Source organism: Vicugna pacos, chromosome 7, assembly GCF_048564905.1.
Source record: "Vicugna pacos chromosome 7, VicPac4, whole genome shotgun sequence".
In the NCBI taxonomy this organism is placed as follows: domain Eukaryota; kingdom Metazoa; phylum Chordata; class Mammalia; order Artiodactyla; family Camelidae; genus Vicugna; species Vicugna pacos.
The window spans coordinates 32,617,136-32,639,747 of NC_132993.1; the positions used below are offsets into that span (position 1 = coordinate 32,617,136).

General features: G+C 32.7%; 1 protein-coding gene and 1 long non-coding RNA gene across 2 annotated transcripts in view; one reads left to right on the forward strand and one right to left on the reverse strand.

The window, feature by feature from the left end:
* Positions 1-22,612, forward strand: part of SAMTOR (S-adenosylmethionine sensor upstream of mTORC1) — an 89,162-nt gene that overhangs the window by 42,383 nt on the left and 24,167 nt on the right. The gene's annotated exons all lie outside the window — the stretch shown is intronic.
* LOC140697368 (uncharacterized) overlaps positions 1-22,612 on the reverse strand; it is a 53,123-nt gene that overhangs the window by 1,751 nt on the left and 28,760 nt on the right. Inside the window, exon 5 of the long non-coding RNA XR_012074330.1 lies at positions 12,303-12,350. This is a non-coding gene — a long non-coding RNA (uncharacterized lncRNA). The remainder of the gene's footprint in view (positions 1-12,302; positions 12,351-22,612) is intronic.

Sequence of the window (22,612 nt, forward strand, 5' to 3'; positions counted from 1 at the left end):
CTGAGTCTTCTTTTCTTTATAAAAATACAATAATGCTATATAATCTAACTATTTTAAAAGGTAGGAAGAATTATATAAAACCTCAAAGCTCTGAGCTTTCAGATAATGACTGAAAGTTCTGGGAGTTGAGAATGAAAGTAATAATGATTATATAGGTTCAGAAGATCATTTTGGTAACAACAGCACAATTGGCAAATTGTCATGAAAAGAATACTATGATCCAGACCTCTATAATCTGACTATGTTAAGGGAAATGATGACCACAAAATATTTTCTCTGAAAAATTCTGTTTGGAGGGATTCTTAAATATGCTTCCTTGGCAGGATTTTAAACATTCCAAAAAATTCTGTTAACCTCAGTTTATAAGATTTTAATTGTAGTTCTGCCTACTATGTCCTCAACAGATAGTAAATTAAAGATTTACTGTCAAAAGCAAATTGTTTATTGTTTTAGTAACTGGAATTGAATCTGATTTGATCTAATAAAAATATAAAGTTAATTAGATTTATGTGAAATTATAGAAAGATAATTTAGGAAAGAGAATCTTTGGTGTTTTAACTAACATTACTATTTTCTAATGAATTACCTAAAGCTTAATAAGACTCTTCCTGAAACAACTATCAGTGAATGTTACTCATTTTATGGGGATGGCGGAGGCATGTGTTATTACCTGTTTCCTGAGTCTGAAAGGTAATTTAGTAGTTGTTAACAGTCAACGTCTTTCATATTCTTCTCCTTATCACTGTAATGTTATCATTAAAAAAAATAAATGTCTTCATCTTAATACATGTACTAGAAGGACATGTTTGTTTATCAGTCCATTTACTTGTCCTTTCTTAACAGCAGTATATCCCCTTTCTTTGCCTTTTAAATGCTGATCCTGGGCTTTCTACTTCTCATTCTCATATCCTCTCATGGCAGCTTAATTTACTTCCATAGTTTTGGTTACCATGTGAATGCTGATGATACCACATCTGTTTCTCCAGTTCAGACTCTGACCTTCATATATCTTAGCGCCTACTAGACATCTTTTTTGTTTATGCCTATGAGATAATCTTGTGTCATGAGCAAGCTAATATTCTCCCCTTTCTACTCTCTGAATCATCCAATCTGTTCCTCTTCCAATATTCCCTGTTTCATGAAATGCATCTGTATGCCCAAGCTAGAAACTTTAAGATTTATTGTTGACTTCTTCCCTATCTAACTTCTTACATCTAGTTAATCACCAAGTTCTATTATCACCAAGTTCTCAGTATCACTTCAGTCTGTGTACTTTGCTCTATCCTCATCTCTTACCAGGACAATTGCAATAGACCTATTTCCAGCCTTATTCCAATCCATTCTCCACAGTTCAACCCAAGAATTTTCTGAAACATAAATCTGATAACGCACCTCTCTTTCCTAAAACTGTTCAGGGGTTTTCTTCTGCTCTTGAGATAAAATCCCAGCTTCCTAACAAAAAAATCCTTCATTATCAACCTTTGTATCCCTCATTTCCTCAGTACCTCTTCTTTTTAACTATGTGACTCAATAATACTGATCTTCCTTTTATTCAGGTAGAATTCCAGTTCTTTGGGGTCTTCAGTAATTTTTGAGAATACAGAGGGATTCTGAGATCAAAAAGTTTGAAAACCCCTGCTGTAACAAATTGTATTTTCCTTATTCTGTTTGTAGTTTGTCTTTCCTCTTCGACTACATTGTAAACTCTATGAAGATAAGATCCGTATCTGCCTTCTGGGTAACTTAGCTCCTAGCATAGTGCCAACACATAAAAGACCCCCAATAAATATTTGTAAAATTAATGAATTCAACAGCATAGGTTGATTATTATTATCTTGCATATTGTTGAAAATGTGAGTCTAAAGTTAAAAAAAATTTTAAATCAGAAAATAGATATAGAAGTATCTGCATTTGGGGGTTATTTTGATTGTTGGAACTACATGGTATCACCTGGGTATACAGAACATCACTTGAATCAGTCTTGAGGAAGATGGTAGAGTAGAAAGAGAAGGAAGAGAGAAACTTTAATTATGGAACTTCAGGGAATGTTTACATATAACAGGAACAAGAAGGAAGCTACAATTAATGTAAGAGTTCAGAAGGATAATGATTAATTGGATATAGATTAAGAGGATGTTATTCAGAGGTTTTAGAGTAACAACACTCTTAGGAGAAGCATGATAGCAAGTGAAAAGGTTAAGACGGGATAGTATCTTTTGGAAATTTCAGATCAGGAGTTCTACCCAAGTGACTACAACACGTGTATTATTTTATCCTTGTAAGTCTATAGAGTAAATTTTTATTATCTTGAATCACCTAAATAGGAATTTAATTGAATTTATTTTTAAATGCTAATACAACAACATTAACTAAATTAGGAGATGGAAGGATACTAGCAATTGGCCAAAGTCAAAGAACAGAAGATGTGTGTGTATACATACACACACACACACACACACATAACTGGGTGGGTTGAAAAGTAAATTGTGTGGTTTATGCTGCAACTTTAAATCATCACCTCCTTCTTATCCCCAGGAGAATCACTTTTCTAATAAAAATCTCATTTTTAGTACTTCTCCAAAAGAAATACTTTACTTGAAAGCTTTACTCTTATTCCCCCTCATTTGTAGATAAGTCTTTCTGGTCCATAATTTTTTTATTTAATTTTTAAAATCATTGATTACACTCAAAGTGTAGATTTTCTGTTAGTTAGTGACATGTTTCTTAGTCAAGGTAACTTGGTTTCTTGATCTTGAACCTTAGAAAATATTTACTAATTTTATGTAGAGTGTTGGAGAGTGATGGTACTTACGTTTTCTTTGCCATTTTTTCTTAACTCACTTGCATTTTAATAAATATAACTCATTCTTTGTCATGACATTTTGATATGAAAGTGTCAAAATATTGCCACAGTAATTGTCATGGTTAAAGATAGTATTATGTAGATTTTAACTATTTATGTTATACACATAATAATGATTCTGAGATTTCATAAAGTAGATATCATGCCATAGTGTATTGAGCATAGTTGGATTCCTTATTGTCTCGTTTAGAAGTATCATAGTTATTAAGAGGGAAAGTCAGGACAAATTTTAACTGGTGGAATGCTTAACTTTCAATTTGTACTATAATTTTTATTTTGTTACACTGCCTATAAGTAGGGTGACCATATGCCATAATTTGTCTTCTACAGTGCTGGTTTATGCTTGTTAATAGTGCTTCCTTTTCTTTTAAGAAATGTCCCAGTTTGGACTATAAACTGTGTTATTACCCTACCTGTAAAACACAAAACCCATAATATAGCCATAGCTTAGTTAGAAATGTACAATAAGAAAAGATAGATTTAGAGAGTAGATAAAAGGGATATGAGTAAATGAACATTATGACCTTTCATACTACTACTCTTCTCCCAAGCAGTAAAAACTAGGTAATTCTTTTTAATGGTTTTGAAGAGGAAGCAAACAGAAAAGGTAGACACTGTTGGAATTGCAAACATTCAGTCTGAAAATCTGTAACAGCAAGGCAAAACTTGTAATCAGTGGGGTGAAGTATAAAGTAGCCCCAGCAACCAGAACACAGAGGCAGGTATATTTTCAGTCATTCAAAAAAATTGATGTTTACTCAGTGCTACTGTATTTCTAGCACTCTATGGTAGATTACATTGAAAATAGCAAAAGAAGGGTAAGATTTTAAAAAGCATAGCTTAATACCAAGGGAGATGAATATATGTAAAAGTATTAGATGACTTAGTTTACATTTAATGCTACGACTTTATATTTCTGTATTTGTTACTCTTGATTGCTTACTTAGTAGTTTGCAAGTGTTCCTAGAGCAAAGCCATTATTTTCCATATTTTGCTCTTAAATATTAACAATATTAAATAGTCAAACTAATTGACGGATTTGCATTTTAATTTAAATGCAATTCTTTTTTGTTAAGTGTTGGGAAAACAGATCTTTTGCTTTTCAGAATCATTATGCCATGTTTTATAATTTATCCAACGAGGAGTATCATTCCAAAAAAATTTTTTGATAGATACAAATCATATTACAGTAGGAAGGAAAAAGTGGAATAGATTAATTTCACTTAGACTCTCAGGGTGCTAAGTGGCATTGGACCTATAGACACTAGAACCTCTTTATGTGCAGGTGATTCCTTTTCATACATTAAGAATTCCTAGAAAATGTTTAAAAGAGTCCAATGGATTCATATGAGAAAGTTGGACAGTTATACGATGTCTTTTATTCCCATTTCCTTAAAAAATAAAATTCTTAATTGTACCTTGTGCTTTAATCAGTATTAGTGGTAATATATTTCCAGTATGTTACACATATTCTTTAATAGTTATCAAATTGAGTACACAGTTTAATTTTACCTTCTCAATTCCATGCCCAGTAAGTATGAAATTGGGCGGTTGAAAATTCACTGCTTTAAGCAGGCTTAATGAATTTTATTTTTGTCTCAATTGTACTAAGACTGGTAACTAAACTCTTTATCATGACATTATTTTAATTTTCCAGTTATTGGTATGAAACAATGGACAGTGCAGTAAGTGGTATAATTTATGATGGCATATGAAGGGGAAAACATGAATCCCAGTTTTTAAATACCTTGATCTGGTGTTACTTAACAGTTCCTCTACTTTGCTTACTATCTCATTCTTTTAAGAAAGTATAGTTGTAACATTGAAAGCATGGTTAAGAGAGAGGAAAGAAAAGTATGGATAAATTTGAAGACTGCTGTTAATTAAGTAAAACAAATAAAGGAAATATAAAACTTTCCTGAGATCTTGTATCAGGCCTGGACAGAATCTGTAGTTTGAGACCTATAATGAAGACGATGGTTCGTCTTTGGCTTTCTAAACCTTCTACCATGCAGTTTATGAGGAGGCTGCCATTTAAAGAGATACAATAGGGGCTGGAACTGTATAATCAATGAACAGCTGCTTTCTTGGGTTTTAACCCACTCCCTCTTGACCTCTTCTGTTTCACCAGGCAGCAGCTATTGTAGCCACAGGTCACTGGAGTTCACTCCCTTTTTTCTCTGGTTCTCTCCCATTCTCCATGCTTCACTTGGTCCAAGGAGATGGCCTACCAGTGGATCAGCCAAAGTCAGAGCTGGAGTCTTTAGTCACAGTGTAGCATGGAATTCTGAAATATTTCCCTCCACCAAACTTAATATATTATTTCTAAGTTTACTCTTGTACTGATAATAGCCAAATTAGTTATATTGGGTAACTGTATATGGAGGAGTGAATAGATATTTCATTTCCCAAATCATATATTATTTATGACTTTTTTGAAGTGGTAGTTCTCATGTACTTTATTGTGTATATTTCCCATTTTCCCTCAGTTCAGCTCTACTAATAGAAAGGCATATGAAAATTATTCATGAAATTTTATTTATGTAGCAGTTACATAAATTATATTCCTGCTGTGTAACTTTAAAGACAGTAACTTTGCCTTATCACTGTATCAACACCTATGGAATATCTGGCACATAATAAGTACTCTGCATATGTTTGAATAAATGAAAGAAAAAATATGGAAACAGTTTACTAATCTAATATAGAAAATATAAGAGTAGTTGATATATTTCTGGAGAAGATTTTCAAATTAAGAGTGTGGCCTTAAGAATGACCAGAGATGAAATGTGAACTTAGCTTGATTCTTTTCTACCTCAGTTTTCCAAAGCAGTAGGTTTTAGGCTTCAAAGAAATAATTACCTGTGTTAATTTGTATCAAAGCCACCAGTAATAGAGATCACAGCATAACACTTTTAAACTATAAATGTGAGTGTAAAGTAGTAAGGTATTTCAGATTGATATTGTCTACCTCACTCAATCTCTAAGCCTTTAGGCAATGTTTATTTGCTTTAAGAACCATTAAAGAGGGAAGCGTGTTCCTCCCAAGATCTCTGTGGTGTTATGGATTAACTCTAGATTGAATCTGTATTTTCAAGAGTAGAAACAATTTTGCAAACCTGGGAAAGTCTGTGTATTTGACAGAATTCACAGTATTCTAAGTAAATTAATCTATCATAAAATCACAAGAGAACCTATGTTTCAAAGCTAGGTTTTCTTTAGGCTGTAATAGTGGTTTTGAACTTAAAAAAAAAGCATTAGGGAATTGTAAAAGAATTAAATTATTCGTTTAGCAATTGGCCCAAGGGGCATTATAATCTTACTAATCATTATAATTTTCCAAACCATTGTACTAGTATGTAAAGCTTTGTGAGGACAGATGTTCGAACTCTGTTATTTTCTGTTGTAATTTTGGGGGCCTAACATAAAGGAACACAGGAAATCAGTGACGAATGAATTCTGTTAGAAGGGACTATAGAATTAATTTTAACCAAAACCCCAAATAGTGCCAATCTCACGATTAAGTTAACTGTGATTTTAGAACAAAGATGACTTAATTGAGGTTAGAAACAGGGAAAATTAATAGTACTCTGTTTCCTTTATATCCCTAGCATGTCTTTTCAGTTCAGTGTACTGTTGAGTAAGGTGATGTTGGCCCCAAGCTTTTAGAGCAGGATGGAGCCATAAACACAACAGACTGTGAGTAATCCAAAGGAGAAAAACAAAAGATAAAATGTTAAAAGTAGGCTGACTAAGAAGAGGTTTAGAAAGAGGGCAGAGGGGTATGTATGTGTGTGAGGGAGAGAGAGACACTTTATATCTTCAGAAAAATTGGTAATCTCTCTATCTACTATTAGGCTTCTTACCCTAGTTGATAGAAGACAGCATACCTAGTTTTAGCCAACTTGTGTTTAACCACCCTGAACAAAGATGAGATCAGTTCAAGTGATTGCCATGGAACTAGGCCTTCACACACAAAAGTGAAGAAGAGGGAAAAAAAGGGAAAGGGAAATTTTTTCAAAGTATAACAGATTAGAAACTTTAAGAAAACCGAAGAGTCAGATACATAATAACAAAATGCAGCAGTGAGAGAAAAAGACCACTATCTTAGAGAAAAGCAACAAATACTTCCAGAAACATAGGCATATTTTTTGTAGAGGCAGAGTCATATACATCTATAAAATGATTAATGGTCATGATGAATACCCCTAATGTCAAGAAAAGATAATGTTTAATAAGTCATTTTCAAGAAGACAGGTAAGACTATACTAGCTCTCAGGAGATTTCCATTATGTATAAAACATATTCTCACTCAATCACTAGACCCTTGCTTTTGAAGAATCATGCCCTACCACAAAATTATGAGTTCTTAAAAAAATGGTTAAGTGTAGGTTGCCAATAACCTTTTTATTTCACAAATAACAGATGAGATAGTTAAATTAAACAGTATTTTAAAATATCTTATAATTGCTTAGGATAAGGTCATAAGTGAATATAAATCTGCAATTCAGTTAACTTTATCTGTAATTTTGAATTTTTTCCAGTTTCTTGCCAGATCTGATTTAGTCATTTTGCTTCAATGTAGCTAAAAATTGTTTTTACTAAAAATAAAAGTGTCAGATCTGTTGTTTATTATAACTTTGTTGCATTTGCACTTCTCACTATGTTGTGGTATGCTGCTAGGGAGCAAATAGTAGGGGTATATCACTGTCATTCCTCCATGTTTGGAACTCACCTCTGCTCCCTCAGGTAATCCTACACAACAACAGGAAGCTTGACCACGAGATACAGGGACTCAGGGTGGTGGTGGGGTGGGGTGTATAAGTCAGTATTCTCCAGAGTAGCAGGACCAATAGAGTGTGTGGTGTGTGTAGAGAGAAAGAGAGACAGAGACAGATTTATTTTAAGGAATTAGCTTACATGATTGTCGGGGCTGGCAGGTCTAAAATCTGCAGGTCAGAATAGCAGGCTAGAGACCTGAGCAAGGGATGATGTTGCACCATGAGTCTAAAGGTAGTCTGGAGGCAGAATTCCCTCTTCTTCAAGTGACCTCAGTCTTTTCCTGTTAAGGCCTTTAACTGATTGGATGAGATCACCCACATTATAGAGGACATCTGCTTTTACTCAGAGTCTACTGATTTAATGTTAGTCTCACCAAAAAGAAGTACCTTCACAGTGACATCTAGACTGGTGTTTGATCACATATTTGGGTACTGTGGCCTAGTCAAGTTAGCACATAAAATTAATCATCATAGGGTGTCAGTGTCAATTCCTGTACCAGTAAAGTTCAATTTATTATAGAAATGAAAGTCACAGATAAATATAAGTTCTGATACTGGCTTCCCATACTAACAGATTATTTTACATATCCCCCACTTTTAGTAAAACTATATGTAATGGATGCCCTTTACAAATAGTCTTACTTGTTAAAACTCAGAGAAGATACTTATAAATGTTTCATTAAGTGTATGAGCGTTCAGAAGTAAAACACTGACATACAGTAAAACCTCATTAATTAGAAATTCATGTTAGTAACAGCTCATCAAAAATTTATCTTTGCTATAACTGGAAAAAGGATTTTTAAATAAATAATGTACAAGTATTACAGTTGGGATATTTAAACATTTAAGAATGGAAATCTTCAGACTTTATTTTAAAAATCATTATAGACATTCAAAAACATTCTTTAATAATTTTACCACCTCAAAATTACTATTACCTTCCATATGCATGTGTACTTTTACATTGCTGCTTTCAAAGAGTTTATGCTATTCTGTTTTTACCAGCAAGGTAAACACACAGGCCTTCTATGGTCTTCATATTTATTTATAATAGTTATATAAAATTCATCAAATTTATGTTTGGTATCTTCTGTCATGTCACCCTTAAGATAAAATTTATAGTGACATTGCAAGTTAAAGAGTATGAATATTTCAGTGCTCTTGCTAAGTATTTCCATTTGGTTTTACAAAAAGAATTACAAAAGTTGCCACAAATAGTATTCAGATTGTGTCATAAAAGTTCACCATATCCAAGGAGGAGCCATTCACATGGTAGGTACATAAACTAACTTAAATGCAAGTGGGTGATCTTGCCTCCCAGCCTAGCTTGGAGCAACAGAAAAGAACACTATCATTCATAAAACAGTACCCACACACTCACAACATTACTTGTTCTAATCCAGCCATGCTAGTATCTCAACAGTCACCTCCCCTGCCCATTTGCTGTTCTTGGAGGCCTAATGTTTGCTCACCTCCCCCTCTGACACTGACAAGCTCATCTTACTGGATGGGTTGTAATCATTGCTAGCAGTGTGCACACTTCAGGGTTTATGATATGTGTGACCCACATGTTTGCACAGCCACATTGCTTCTCATGGGCTCTGGAAAGCTGCTCTGGGCTGAACCAAACTAGGCCACTGCATTCAGTTGTTTAGTTTGTAGTAATATACTAACTTAATTTTTTGAAGAAGAAGAAGGGGTACCTTTTCTCTAAATCACAAAGACACCATATAGACTAGCACAGCTCTGGAATTTTATCATTTTTCATTGTCATTAGTGTGACAATTGTGTATATAAACTTTACTTTGACCTCAATGAGTATAAAATAATATTTTTATAATTTTTGCAGTTTGCAGCTTTATATGTATATTTGTTTGTATTTGGTTTTATGGGGACTTTACAGTGGTTAAGGTTCATGTCTTTTCATTTACTTTTAGAGTTTCCCTCATCTCTGTACATCAATTTCCCACTTAGATATAGAGGTCTTGACTTTCTGCTTTTAAATTACATTTCTCTATGTATTTTTAGTGTTCTTCTGTTATAAGTGTTACGACATTTTAGACAGACTGTTATTGCCTTTATTTTTTTTCTCATTTTGTTTGTTTATATCTTAATTCAAATCATTAATTATTCTCTACATGTTTTTATTCTAGTGCTTCAGAACTTTAAAAAAAAAGAAAACAGATTATTTTTCTCCAGGCTCAATATTTTAGCTATTTTTTCCTTAGCACAAACTCTGGATCTGACCTACCTGGGGTTTCAGATTATATATGATTCACTACCAGTTTATATAGGGTTTATTTTTTATATCTAATTTAAGGAGTGGATCTAACTTACCAAACAAGTTTTTATATGTAGCTGAAGCTATACAATATTCTGCTCCTTTGGTCTTAATTCAGTTTTTATTTACTATATAGTTCTTGTTTCATTTTTCAGTTTTACTAGGTAGAATTGCCACAGTTTGTTTGCACATATAGAATATATCACATGTAAATACATATATACAATATACTGCACATATTTTTAAAATATTACATTTATGTACTGTTCATTGTTTCTAAGAATAATTTAGAGCTTTAGCTTTTTAAACTTACATAGTTATCAAAGGAACAAAGCCAACCACAAAATAAGAATCAACAGAATGCAATAATCCAGTCATAAAGGACAGTCAGATGTGCTTACACATATTCAAGATATCAGTCATTTAGGTTATAAATAATAAGTAGTTCATTTGTATCCTTTTTTAAAAAAAAGATTCCACATATAAGTGATATCATATGACATTTTTCTTTCTCTTTCTGGCCCACTTCACTTAGTATGATGATCTCCAGATCCATCCATATTGCTGTAAATGGCCTTATTTTATTTTATTTTTTTATTGCTGAGTAGTATTCCATTGTATATATGTACCACATCTTCTTTATCCAGTCATCTGTTGATGGATATTTTTGGTTGCTTCAAGTTTTTATTTATTATATAATTTTGAATATTATTTGTTTCAATTTCTAGCAGTTAGTTTAATTTTTCATTTCCCCTTATCCCCTTTGTTCCTTTCAGTTCAAAAAGAATTTTTAGGAGGAGATATTGATTGTTACTGAATTAAATATTAAATAAGTTTGGACAGTAAACATTTTTACATTGCTTAGTTTTCCCATATAGGAATATTTATTGATATTATTTACTCATTTACATCCCTAAAAACAATAAACTATATTTTTTTAAGTCTATTGTTCAGGTATTACTAATTTCTACTGCCATTGTGATTTTTCTTCAATTTTTAACAGTAATCAAAATGAGAATATTCATTTTAACTAAATTTCCAAGTTAATTGTATACTCATTTATATTTATGGCTTTAAAAAAGCAACATAGTGTTCAAAGTGATGTATAAGGAGGCAGTGTGTACACGTAAACACACACACACAAAGCTCTCAGTCCTTCTCATGCCTCTAACTGCACAAGCAAATATTGTGAATAAACTTATAAAATTATTAGTGGCTAATATAAAGAAAAGTTTTTTTTTTCATATATGGTGTGGGAGGCAGAATTTTGAAAATGTCCCCATACCTCTTGCTCTCAAAATGTTCATTTCTTGTTTATTCAGTCAAATACGAATCTAGGTACTGCTGTCAAGGAACTTTGCAGATATAAATAAGAGTATTAATCCATTGACCTCAAGACACAAAGATTATCTGGGTGAGCCTAATCTAATCACGTGAGCCCTTAAAAGCAGAGACCTTTCTTTGAATGTAATAGAATAGACGGGGAAAGGAGGGTATTAGGGAGATTTGAAGCCCAGGAAGGATTCAGTGAGCTTTTGTTGGCTTTGAAAATGGGGTAGGCTATGAGCCATGGTATTACAGGTGGCTTCTAGAAGCTGAGCAGACAGCAGCAAGAAAACAAGGATCTCAGTCCTGCATCCACATGGAACTGGATCTGCCAACAACCTGAATAAGCCTATAAGTGGATTCTCCCCCACCCCCCAATCCCTCAGAATCCTCAGAGAAGAGCCTAAGCCTGCTGAAACCTTGATTTCAGCTTCATTATACCCTAAGCAGAGTACCAGCCAAGCATGCCTGGACTTGTAACCTACAGAATTAGTGATGTTTTAAAGTTAAGTTTGTGGCAGTTTATTAGACAGTAATAGAAAACTAACTTGTTTTCAAATGAAGAATTACATTTATAGTATGTATTTCCATAGCATATTTATTTTATGCATGGACAACTGTTAAGTTATATCCAAACTGCAACTCCCTTCTATGCTAGACATAGTAAGCATAATTGTTAATAGCTCAGGCTGCTGAGTCAGACAAATTTTAATTCCATCTGAAATCACTTACTAGCAAATGACCTTTGGTGATTTAACTTCTCTAAGCCTCATTCCCCTCATCTATAAAATGAGAGTAATAGTTTCTGCTCATAAGAACTTTACATTCCTGATGTAATGGCCATTGTTGAATGATTACTATGCCCCCTGATGGCAAAACAAAGAATGTTGTCAATAAGAGCAGAAATCTGGGCATTCATGTGAAGCCATGGATGAGATCTTTTCACTTAATTCTTTGCACCCCTGTCTGATCTCTGTATATGGAGTTTCTGGGTTATCCTTTTATTTATTTATTTTTTTAGATGTTTTACTCAAAAACTAGATATTCATACCTTTCTCATGGGTCCCCTGTCTGATCTCCAAAGTTTCCCAGAGAAGTTCTGTAAAATAAGTAATACATAATTAAAAAGGGAGTTTTGTCAACAAAATAAATTTAGACATTGAGCTAAAACAAAATTGAGTTTCTTAATTATAGAGCTATTCTATGGTCATATGCCTGTAGCTCTTCAAAAAGAGTATATTTCCCACATTCACTGACCTGTTGACAGAGGAGGATCTTGCAAGACTATTTCATGAAATGCACTCTGGGAAAAACTGTCCCTTCAGATATAAATCATTAACTCCTTGAGCCAACACTTGTCTTCTCTTTTCATTGTTAAAGCTTGACTTCATCTACTTAGTGCAGATTATTTAGCTCATAAACAATCTTTACTCACCACACTTAATCTCCCTCCATTTTTTGTTCTTTGCTACCAAAATATGGAGGGGAAGCTGTTGCCTGGCTTTTACCCATTGCTGCCAAAATCAGTCATCTTTACCAGTCATAATTTCAGGAGTTTGTGATACATATAGAAATGAAGTGGATTATATAAAATGCTAAGAATGCTAAATAAATGATAATAAGCCAAGTCTTCAAAGTGAGAAGTTTTCTATTCTACTTTTTCTACTGTTCCTTGAAAAACTGATTGAGAAAAAAGGACCAGTGGCCCTAATGATTTGTGATCCGAGGTATCTAGCGATAAATTTTACCCACTTATTTGTCATCTATCAGCCCTAAAAGTTGGCTTCAGAAAAATTTCTCATCTATCTGATTGTCATGAATTCAAGGAGTAATAGTGCTGTTTTACATACTGACTCCCCAAAATGTATTTTCTTCTTGTTTTTCTCAAAAAGATAGGATGTGGAAATATAATTTTCTCCTTCCTCTACATCAAAACAGCAGGATAATAAATAAAGCCTAGATCATTGATTTCAGACATTTTAACCATAGAACCTTTTCTTCAAAGGAAACATTCTATGGTATGGTCAAAGGGTATAGAAGTTGTAGCCTCCCAAAATCTCCCATGTCTGCCTTTGTTGGCCCTTAAATGGACTTTAGAAAATACGTACAGCTTTGTAGAAGGCACTTTGAAAGAAACTGTTGTAAACTGCACCCTTGGGTAAATATTGCCAGGTTTTCTTATGTAATAAGCAAAAAATTTTACTTAAGAGTTTACAGCTCCCTCTTAATGTCTTGAGAAGTTCAAGATGCTGTTGTTGACACTGGCAGCATGTCTGACAGAAAATTATGTAGGAAATAAAATCCTTTATTTCCTTATTAAACTACCTAACCAGCAGTGTGGGAATTGAGGGGGAGAGAGTAAAGAAATATGATCTTGTATTATAATTGTTTTGGAAAAGAAAAGAAAGACAATATTGAGTAAAACCCAGCACAGGAAATTTAAATAGAAAGTTATCATTTGAACATTTTTACATATAATAAGATTTTTCTTCACACTTTTAAAAAACTGTCAAATGAAGCTAGAACACTATGAATTCTTAAGTTTTAAAAATGTTTTCAAGTGAAACAATTTTAAGATTCTCTGCACACATCTGTCTAAAGAAGCAAAGTGAAAATTTACTGAAGAATATAAATAAACATTTTAAAGAGGCATTAAAATGTAGAGGAAACACAACAAATTTAGCCAAACTTTGTTTTCTAATCAGTATGTTTTATCACTTTACATAATATAAATGAAGAGAATACCTATATGTTGAAAATAGAAACCGGTGTTAACTGTATTTCAGTTAGCTGTTCTTTAGAAAGTCATTGATTTCCTGACTAATCAGACTCTTAACCCGTTACATAGATTTTTCCTTATCAGAAAAAGTAACTTCCAAATATTTTCCTTACCAAGCATTACTGAATTCAGCCATTCCTTTCTATTTGTTTCTCATAAGGTATAACAAAAGATTTTTTTTTTTACTCAATCTCTTTGGAATCACATTTTGCCTGTCAACAAAAGGCTTTAAAATATAGGGTTTGCATACAGCCTAGTGCACATTTAGAAGAGTATATTCAAATGCCCCAGAGTCTCCAGAGAACACAAACATATTCCAATAGTGCTGCCATATCCCACAAAATTTATTACAACTGTTTAAGGTAGTTACAACGCCTACATCACATTCCTTTTAAATATTCTTAACGGTGGCAGATTGCCTTATTGTGGTTGAATTTGATGTTAACTTCTGGAGAGATATTTCAGTAGAAAATGATATGAATGTGATTGCTATGGGAATGATATGGCCCTAGGCTGTTATGGGAAGAGTAGAACCTGAGAAGGGCTATCTGAGGGTTGAAGTATCGTGGAAGGGAATTTAAAGAACACATTCTTAAAAAAATAAGGAACACATTCTAACAAAGAATGCTAAATATTAACTTAGAAGTTCACAAATAGTTTAGTATTTCTAGTTTGTATCCTGACTGAGTATGTAAACTCTAAGTACTCCAAACTGAAGTGAGAAATAATTATACTTTAATGTATAGTCCAGGGATACAGGACTTCTGTTTTAGTCATAGAAGTCCAGAAATTTTTTGTAGGCAACTGAGGCAGCTTTCTAGAAAGGAGGAGGAAGACAAAAGAGTATCTCCTTAGTACCTTTTCTCTTTCCATGAAAACCAGCTGTATTTCTTAAAATTGAATTCCATGAGATACCTTTTCATATTTTAAATAAGTTTGCCTTTTACTTAAGTTAGTTTAAGTGGTTTTCTTTTCCTTAAAATTAAACTATACCAGACCAAGATAGTCTTGTCTTTATCATCACTGCCTATGCATGGAGTCTTGTCTTTATCATCACTGCCTGTGCATGGAAACTCAAGATGGTCAAAACAGTCTGTGAACCACCCTGAACTGTATCAAAATGTGGTTTGTGTATCATATATGTATTGTTTTCTGGTTGGGGCGGGGAGCCATAGATTTTATCAGATACTGAAAATGGTTTGTTACCCAAAAAGATTAAGAACTACTGGTAGAGACCCTTATGCAGAAGCTCTTACATCCTAAATGACAGTCCCTTTCCATTTCAGGGAGCCATAGATTTTATCAGATACTGAAAATGGTTTGTTACCCAAAAAGATTAAGAACTACTGGTAGAGACCCTTATGCAGAAGCTCTTACATCCTAAATGACAGTCCCTTTCCATTCTCCCTCCATGTTGAGACAGTAAAAGACTTTGGTTTGTTACTGTTGGATCTGGCAGTGCCACAATTATGCCAGTTTTTATTCTATATATAGGACATTGAAAAAGGTGCCCCTTAGAGCTTTGTTGCTATTAGATGTCTATTAACTATGATGGAATAGATTGTCATGAAATTTGGCCCTCAGGGAAATTCGCTAGTCTTTTTTTTTAGTGTTTTAATTTTTGTTCATTTGCTTACTTTCAGCTGGACATTGATACAGATAAGTTTCAAATGGATAAGAGTGATATTTTTTTCAATCAAAAACTGATAGAGAATTTTAGAAGTAGAATGACCCTTAGAGGTCATCTACTTCAGCATTATACAGATGAGGAAACAGATACAAAAATGATTAAAATTTGTAAGGTCACTTTATAGTGAAGCACAGATTAGATAGAATGCTGTTGACCACCTGTCTCCAGAGCCTTTTTCAACTGTATCAAACTTGATGATTGTTATTTCTTTATTCCTTGTGCCTATCTACAATGTGTAATTAATTCATGTAATCTTTATACAACACTATGAAGAAGATGCTTTCTTATTTGCATTTTAGTAATTATTTCTTGGGGAAATTACATTGTGAATGTTCTATTAAAACATGTAAGTCAGTTTGAAAAATAGTGCCATATTTATATACTTATTCATGTTAGTGGAATTATATTTCCAGTCTTGAATAAATCAATGAAAGAACCATTTCAGGTAGTATTTTCTTCTCTGTTTTCTAGGAAATGTGACTACAGGCCTTTTTTGTTGGTTTGCTTGTTTTTAAAATTCAATTTTTTTAAAAATGTTAAGGGCAAAAAGAACAAAAAAGTCACTCTGGGCTTAAAAAAAAGAACTACAATACAGTGAAGTCAAGTTACTGGACAACACTTCAAAAGGCACTTTATGAGTTTCATTTTGTGCTAAGTCCACACCTACTTGGAAACATACACCTTTTCTTACTGTGCTTTCTGACTGGAATGACAGTCACATACCCCTACAGTCCTTGCCTTTATTCTCCACTCTCCCTTTGCCATTTTCTCCTGGGAAAAGTTTGCTTATCTTGCATGTCCCAGCTATGGGTTTCCCTTCTCTTCCATCGGTGTTCTTCTACTCCTATAACATTTTACACACTCCTTTACTATGCAGTCGTTGCATTGTTTTGATGTTATATTTGCTTGTGTGTCTTCTTCACTGAACTAAATTACTTGAGGAATCTCAGGCTCCTAAACAGAGGACAATAAGTATTCAATAAATATTTATCAAGTTATAGTTATGTATACATTTAAAGCTAATTTTTTATTCATACTAAAGGTACTTGGATTTTTTGTAGAATACTGTTTAGGTGAATAATCTCAAATTAAAGTAACTTCTAAACTAAGATTAAGCAGTCTTCATTTTATATTTATGATTATAGCTATTTAATATAAACTTAAAAATTGTCTTCCAAATCTTATTTCTGATTTTAGAACTTGAGCTTTCAGGTTAGTTGAGGCTTAATTAATCTGATTTTAGAACTTGAGGCTTTAAGTTTCTGTTTCCCCATCAAAAGAAGAACATATGATCTAACAAAAAATTTTTTTTGTTTTGTAGTATGTGAGTGAAAGGTATTCTGAAATATTGTTTGGATACCAGGATACTGGAATTTCCAGATCCATTACCTTCAGTGAGGAGTTTATTAGTACTACTGAGGAAAAAAATCGAGACCTGTTACACTGTTTCAGTATTTCCTTTGTTAAGTGGATTATTCTTACTCTGCTTAGACAAATTTTTTAAATTCCAGATATCTAATCTCCATGTTAACCATCATTTAACTTGTAAATAAAAAAGGTTTTTCTCCCAAGTAAATTTATACTATGAGAATTTGCATAAATAGTAATGTTCATTGCTGAATTTTGAAGTATTGGTACTTTAAATGCAGAAGTAATTGGTGTCAGGATTTAGTCATTATCAATAAAAATCATCTTGATGTGAAAATAGTTCTAATAAGTTTGGTTTATTTTGCACTGTGAGATTACAGATCTCAAGAATTTATTAAGGGTAATCTGAGGGACTAAGATATCCCTACATAGTATTAATATAAAGGACATGTTTCTTTCTTTTGCAGAAAAATTTAAAATAGTGATTTAAGGGAGAAAATCTGACAACTTAGTGTCATTTTAGTCATATCCATAATTGGTGTTTTAACTACTTTGCAGAAAATTTCTAGAATGCCCATATTCCAAAAAGGATATAGCTGCCTTACAAAAACGTAATTTTTAAGATATGAAAAATATTGTGAATGACAAAAATAAAAGGTATGAAGAATAATATGGAACCAGAGGTAAGCTTAATACAAATTACACCTACCAATAATTTCTTAATACTTGTTACAAATTAGTCACAAATTTAGCTCATATATACCCTGAGTCCCCTAAAAAGAAAGTACTCCGTTCCTTAAAAATAATTTTCTTTCCACTTGACAGCTTTTTATCTAAGTGAAATGGTTAGGTTTAGTTCATTTGATACTTAATCCTTTAGGGGGTCCATAGATAGAATTCAGAGGGTCCATGGACTTGAATGAGAAAAAAATAATTTTTATTTTTACTTACTTCTAACTATATGTATGTAATATTATATTATCTCTTAATAATATCTCTTCCCTTCTGATTTGTATACCTTTATTTCTTCTTGTCTGATTGCTGTGGCTAGGACTTCCAATACTATGTTATTCAGAAGTGGTGAGTGTGGGCATATTTGTCTTATTCCAGAGTATATCAGAAAGGCTTTCTGCTTTTCACCATTTAGTATTATGTTGGTTGTGGGCTTGTCATAAATGGTTTTTATTATGTTGAGGTATGTTTCCTCTCTACCCACTTTGGTAAGAGTTTTTATCATTCTGATTAGATACTGAATTTTATCAGATGCGTTTTCTGCATCTGTTGAAATGACCATGTGGTTTTTGTCTTTTCTTTTGTTGATATGGTGCATCATAATGACTGATTTGTGTCTGTGAACCATCCTTAAAACCCTAGAATGAATCTAACTTGATCATGATGTATGTGATCCTTTCTGTGTGCTGTTGGATTCAGTTTGCTAATATTTTGTTGAGGATTTTTGCACCTATATTCATCAGAGATATTGGCCTCTAATTTTTTTTTTTTTTGGTAGCGTTTTCATCTGGTTTTGGTATTAGGGTGGTGTTATCTTCATAGAAATAACTTTGGGAGTTTTCCCTTATCTTTAATCTTTTGGGAGAGTTTGAGAAGGATCAGTATGAGTTCTTCTTTGTACATTTAGTAGAATTCCTCAGTGAAGCCATCCAGCCCTGGACTTTTTTTTTCAGGAAGTTTTTTTATTACAGATCTTATTTCACTTCTAGTGATCCGCCTATGCATATTATCTGTTTCTTTTTGATTCAGTTTTGGCAGACTGTGTTTCTAGAAACTTGTGCATTTCTTTTAGGTTGGCCATTTTGTTGGCATGTAACTGTTTATAATATTTTGAATTGTTGTATTCCTGCAATATGGGGTATTATTTCCCTCTTTGATTTCTTTTTGTTTATTCCTCTCCTAGGCGAGCCTGGCCAGAGGTTTTTTGATTTTGCTTATCCTTTCCAAAAAAAACTAGCTCTTGGTTTTTATTTTTTTCAGTTCTTAAAAAAATCTCTGTTTTGTTTATTTCCTCTGTGATCTTTATTATTTCCTTCCTTCTGCTGACTTTTGGTTTTGTTTGTTCTTTTTTTCTGATTCTATTAGGTGGTAGATAGGTTGTTCATTTGGGATTTTCCTTATTATTTGAGGAAGACCTGTATCGTCATGAACTTTCCCTCTTAGGACTGCTTTTGCTGCATCCCATAGACTTTGTATGGTTATGTTTTCATTGTCATTTGTCTCAAGGTATTTTTAAATTTCCTCTTTGATTTCATCATTGACCCATTGTGGGTTTTTTTGTAGCATGTTGTTTAGTCTCCTTGTAATTTTTTTCTCATTACTCTTTCTATGGTTGATTTATAGTTTCATGCCATTGTAGTCAGAAAAGATACTTGAAATAATTTCTGTCCTCTTAAATTTGTTGAGGCTAGTTTTGTGTCCTAGTATGTGGTCCATTCTAGAGATGTTCCATGTGCATTTGAAAAGAATATGTATTTTGGGATTTTTGGATATAGGGTTCTTTAAGTCTAACTAGTTGTTCTATTATCATTTAGGATCTCTGTTGCCTTGTTCATGTTCTCTCTGGAAAATCTGCCCACTGATGTCAGTTGGGGATTAAAGTCTCCTACTATTATTGTAGTCCCCTCAATTTCTTCCTTTATGTCTTTTAATGTTTGTTTTATATATTTAGGTGCTCCTATATTGGGTGGATATATGTTAACAAGTGTGATAGCCTCTTGGATTGATCCTTTTATCATTATATAGTGTCCTTCTTTGTCTTTCTTTATGGCCTTTGTTTTAAAGTCTGTTTTGTCTGATGTAAGTATTGATACCCCTGTTTTCTTGTCATTTCCATTTGCATGAAATGTTTTTCCATCTCCTCAGTTTCAATCTATGTGTATCCTCCACCCTAAAGTGGGTCTCTTGTAAGCAGCATATTGTAGGCTCTTGTTTTATTATCCAGTCTGCTACTCTGTGTCTTTTAATTAGAGAAGTTTGTCTATTTACATTTAAAGTAATTTTTGGTCAGTAGGTATTTATTGCCATTTTAAATCTTGTTTTCCAGTTGATTTTTATTCCTTCTTGGTTTCTTTATTCTTTTTTTTTCTCTTCGTGGTGTGATGATTTTCTTTTGTATTATGCTAGAGTTATTTCTTTTTGGTTTTTTATGAATCTATTTTATGTTTTTGATTTGTGGATACCCTGGTTTTCAAGTATGTTAATGCATAACTATCTGCTTGTTTTAGAAGTAGTCCTGTAAGCTCAGACACTAAAAGATCTATATTTTCTTATTCCCCTCCCCAACATTTTCTGATTTTGATGTCCTGTTTTACATCTTCATGTTTATCCTTTTGCTGTTCATTATAGTTAAATTGTTTTCACATAATTTTTAAAATTCTTTTTAAATCTATGTACTGGTTTGTTTAAGTGATCTTCAGTCCTTTTATACATTTGCCTTTCCTATTGTGATTCTCCCTTTCCTATAGATTTTTGCTTCTTTTCTATTTGAAGAAGACCTTTAAGTATTTCTTTTAGGATAGGTTTAGTATTGCTGTATTCTTTTAGTTCTTTTATGACTGTAGGCAGCAAAATACTATGCCTTTGTCACTTACAAAATTCAGAGATATATAACATATTGTAGTTACTTTGTACGTCTCAGAATATTTTTTCTCCTCACAGCTTTGAAATTATCGTAAATAGATTCACTGCTGAATCCTCATTTTTAACATGTTACTAAAGAAATGTTACTGTCATAACTTCTGAAAAGTAATATTTTGATTATTGCATCTGTGTTTCGTAATTCAGTTTATTTTATTCATTTAAAACCATTATTTTGAAAAAATAACCATATACTTCACTGGACTGCTAAACAGGCTCATTGTCCAAAAGTGTTTAAGAAGCTCTGACTTAGAGGAAGAAACTCTACAGATAGTGTGTGATGATAGATTCTTCCTTTCAGAACTCATATTCATTCAATAATTAGATTATTTGAATATTCAGTGGAATTCAGAATAAATAATTGTTAATTAAAGCCCTATTTCTCTCTTTCAGAGAAGCTAATGTTTGTTTGAAAACATTATTTAAGAACAATAGCATGCATTTCCAGGTAGCTCCTCTTATCTTGTGTTATTATAATTAGCATTACTCTGTAGTTTTTAATTTTTTAATAATGTAATGAAGAATTGATTCTATAATTAAGTTACCATGTTATATATATTACACATTAACGTATAAGTGGAATCAGTCAATTAAGGTCACTTACGGTTGACTTTCTGGCCTTTGAATCTTCAAAGTCATTTAATAGACTATTTTGAGGCTATTTTTGTTCTTAGCACACCTAATGTATCCACATAATAAGTATTTTCATATCTGAGGACAACAATGAAACACTCCTATTTAATTATTCTTTTATGTAACTATTGGCTCTGTTGTCACAAACTGATTTTATTATGACCACTTAGGCAAAATTAATTTTATCTGTTTATATATTTGCTTTAAAAGTTAACTAGAATATAGCTAGTGGGATATTCTAACTAATCTTTCAAACTGGAAAACAACTTTTTTTTTTTAAGTCTTGGATAAGTCTTACTTGTGTTTTTTAAGGCCAAAATGCAGATGCTGGCAGGAACCCAGAAAGGTAGGCAAAGCACAAAGCTTCTTTTGCCTTGAGAGCATTTGTCCAAACTGCAGACTTTAGCTTTTGTATTTATACTCCACTGATTGGAGCTTCAACTGTAAGAGTTTCTTCCTTAGTTTAAGGGTGAACCAGAATAAATCTATCCCATTCACTCAGAATATGATTGACAGGTTCAAACTACAGGACAGCCCAAGCATAAACTCCTAGACTCAGATCACCAGGATGGCCAAAAAAACTTTAAACTCTGAATTTATTTGGTTGAAATGGTCCTACACTGGTGGTATCCCAGGTTGCCTAACAGCAAAAGTGAATACTTCTGGTCAAGAATCTTCGTAAGTAGTATCAAGAAAAGTAAACAGCTTATAGTAAAAAATAATTACTAAGCATGTATGGAAATGGGACCATGATCTAAAACCAGCAGAAAGCAAGACAGATCTTTAAAGGTCTCAGATACTAGAATTATGAGTCACTATAAAATAAATTATTTTTAACAAGAAAAGAATTGCTTGAAAATTTCTGCAGGGACTACAAACTTTAAGGACTTTATAAGCCACAATTAAAAAGAGAACCCCTAGAAGTGAAAAATAAAATGTGTAAAGCATGAATTCAAGAGGAATTATTGAGCTGGGTAAGACAAAGTAAATGAAATTGTCCAGAAGGTCATATACAGATCAGAAAATACAATATACAAAAAATTAAATTAAAGTGGTTAAAGAGATGGAAGATAAAATAAGAAGGTTTAACTTACTTCTTATTGGATTTGCTTCAAAAAGAAAGAATGGGAGAAAAAGCCCTTACTAAAAGAGAATCTAAAAATGTATTTTAGGCAGAAAGAAAATGATCCCAGAGGAAGTCTGAAGTCAAAAAAGGAATGAAAAACCAAAAAAAAAAAAA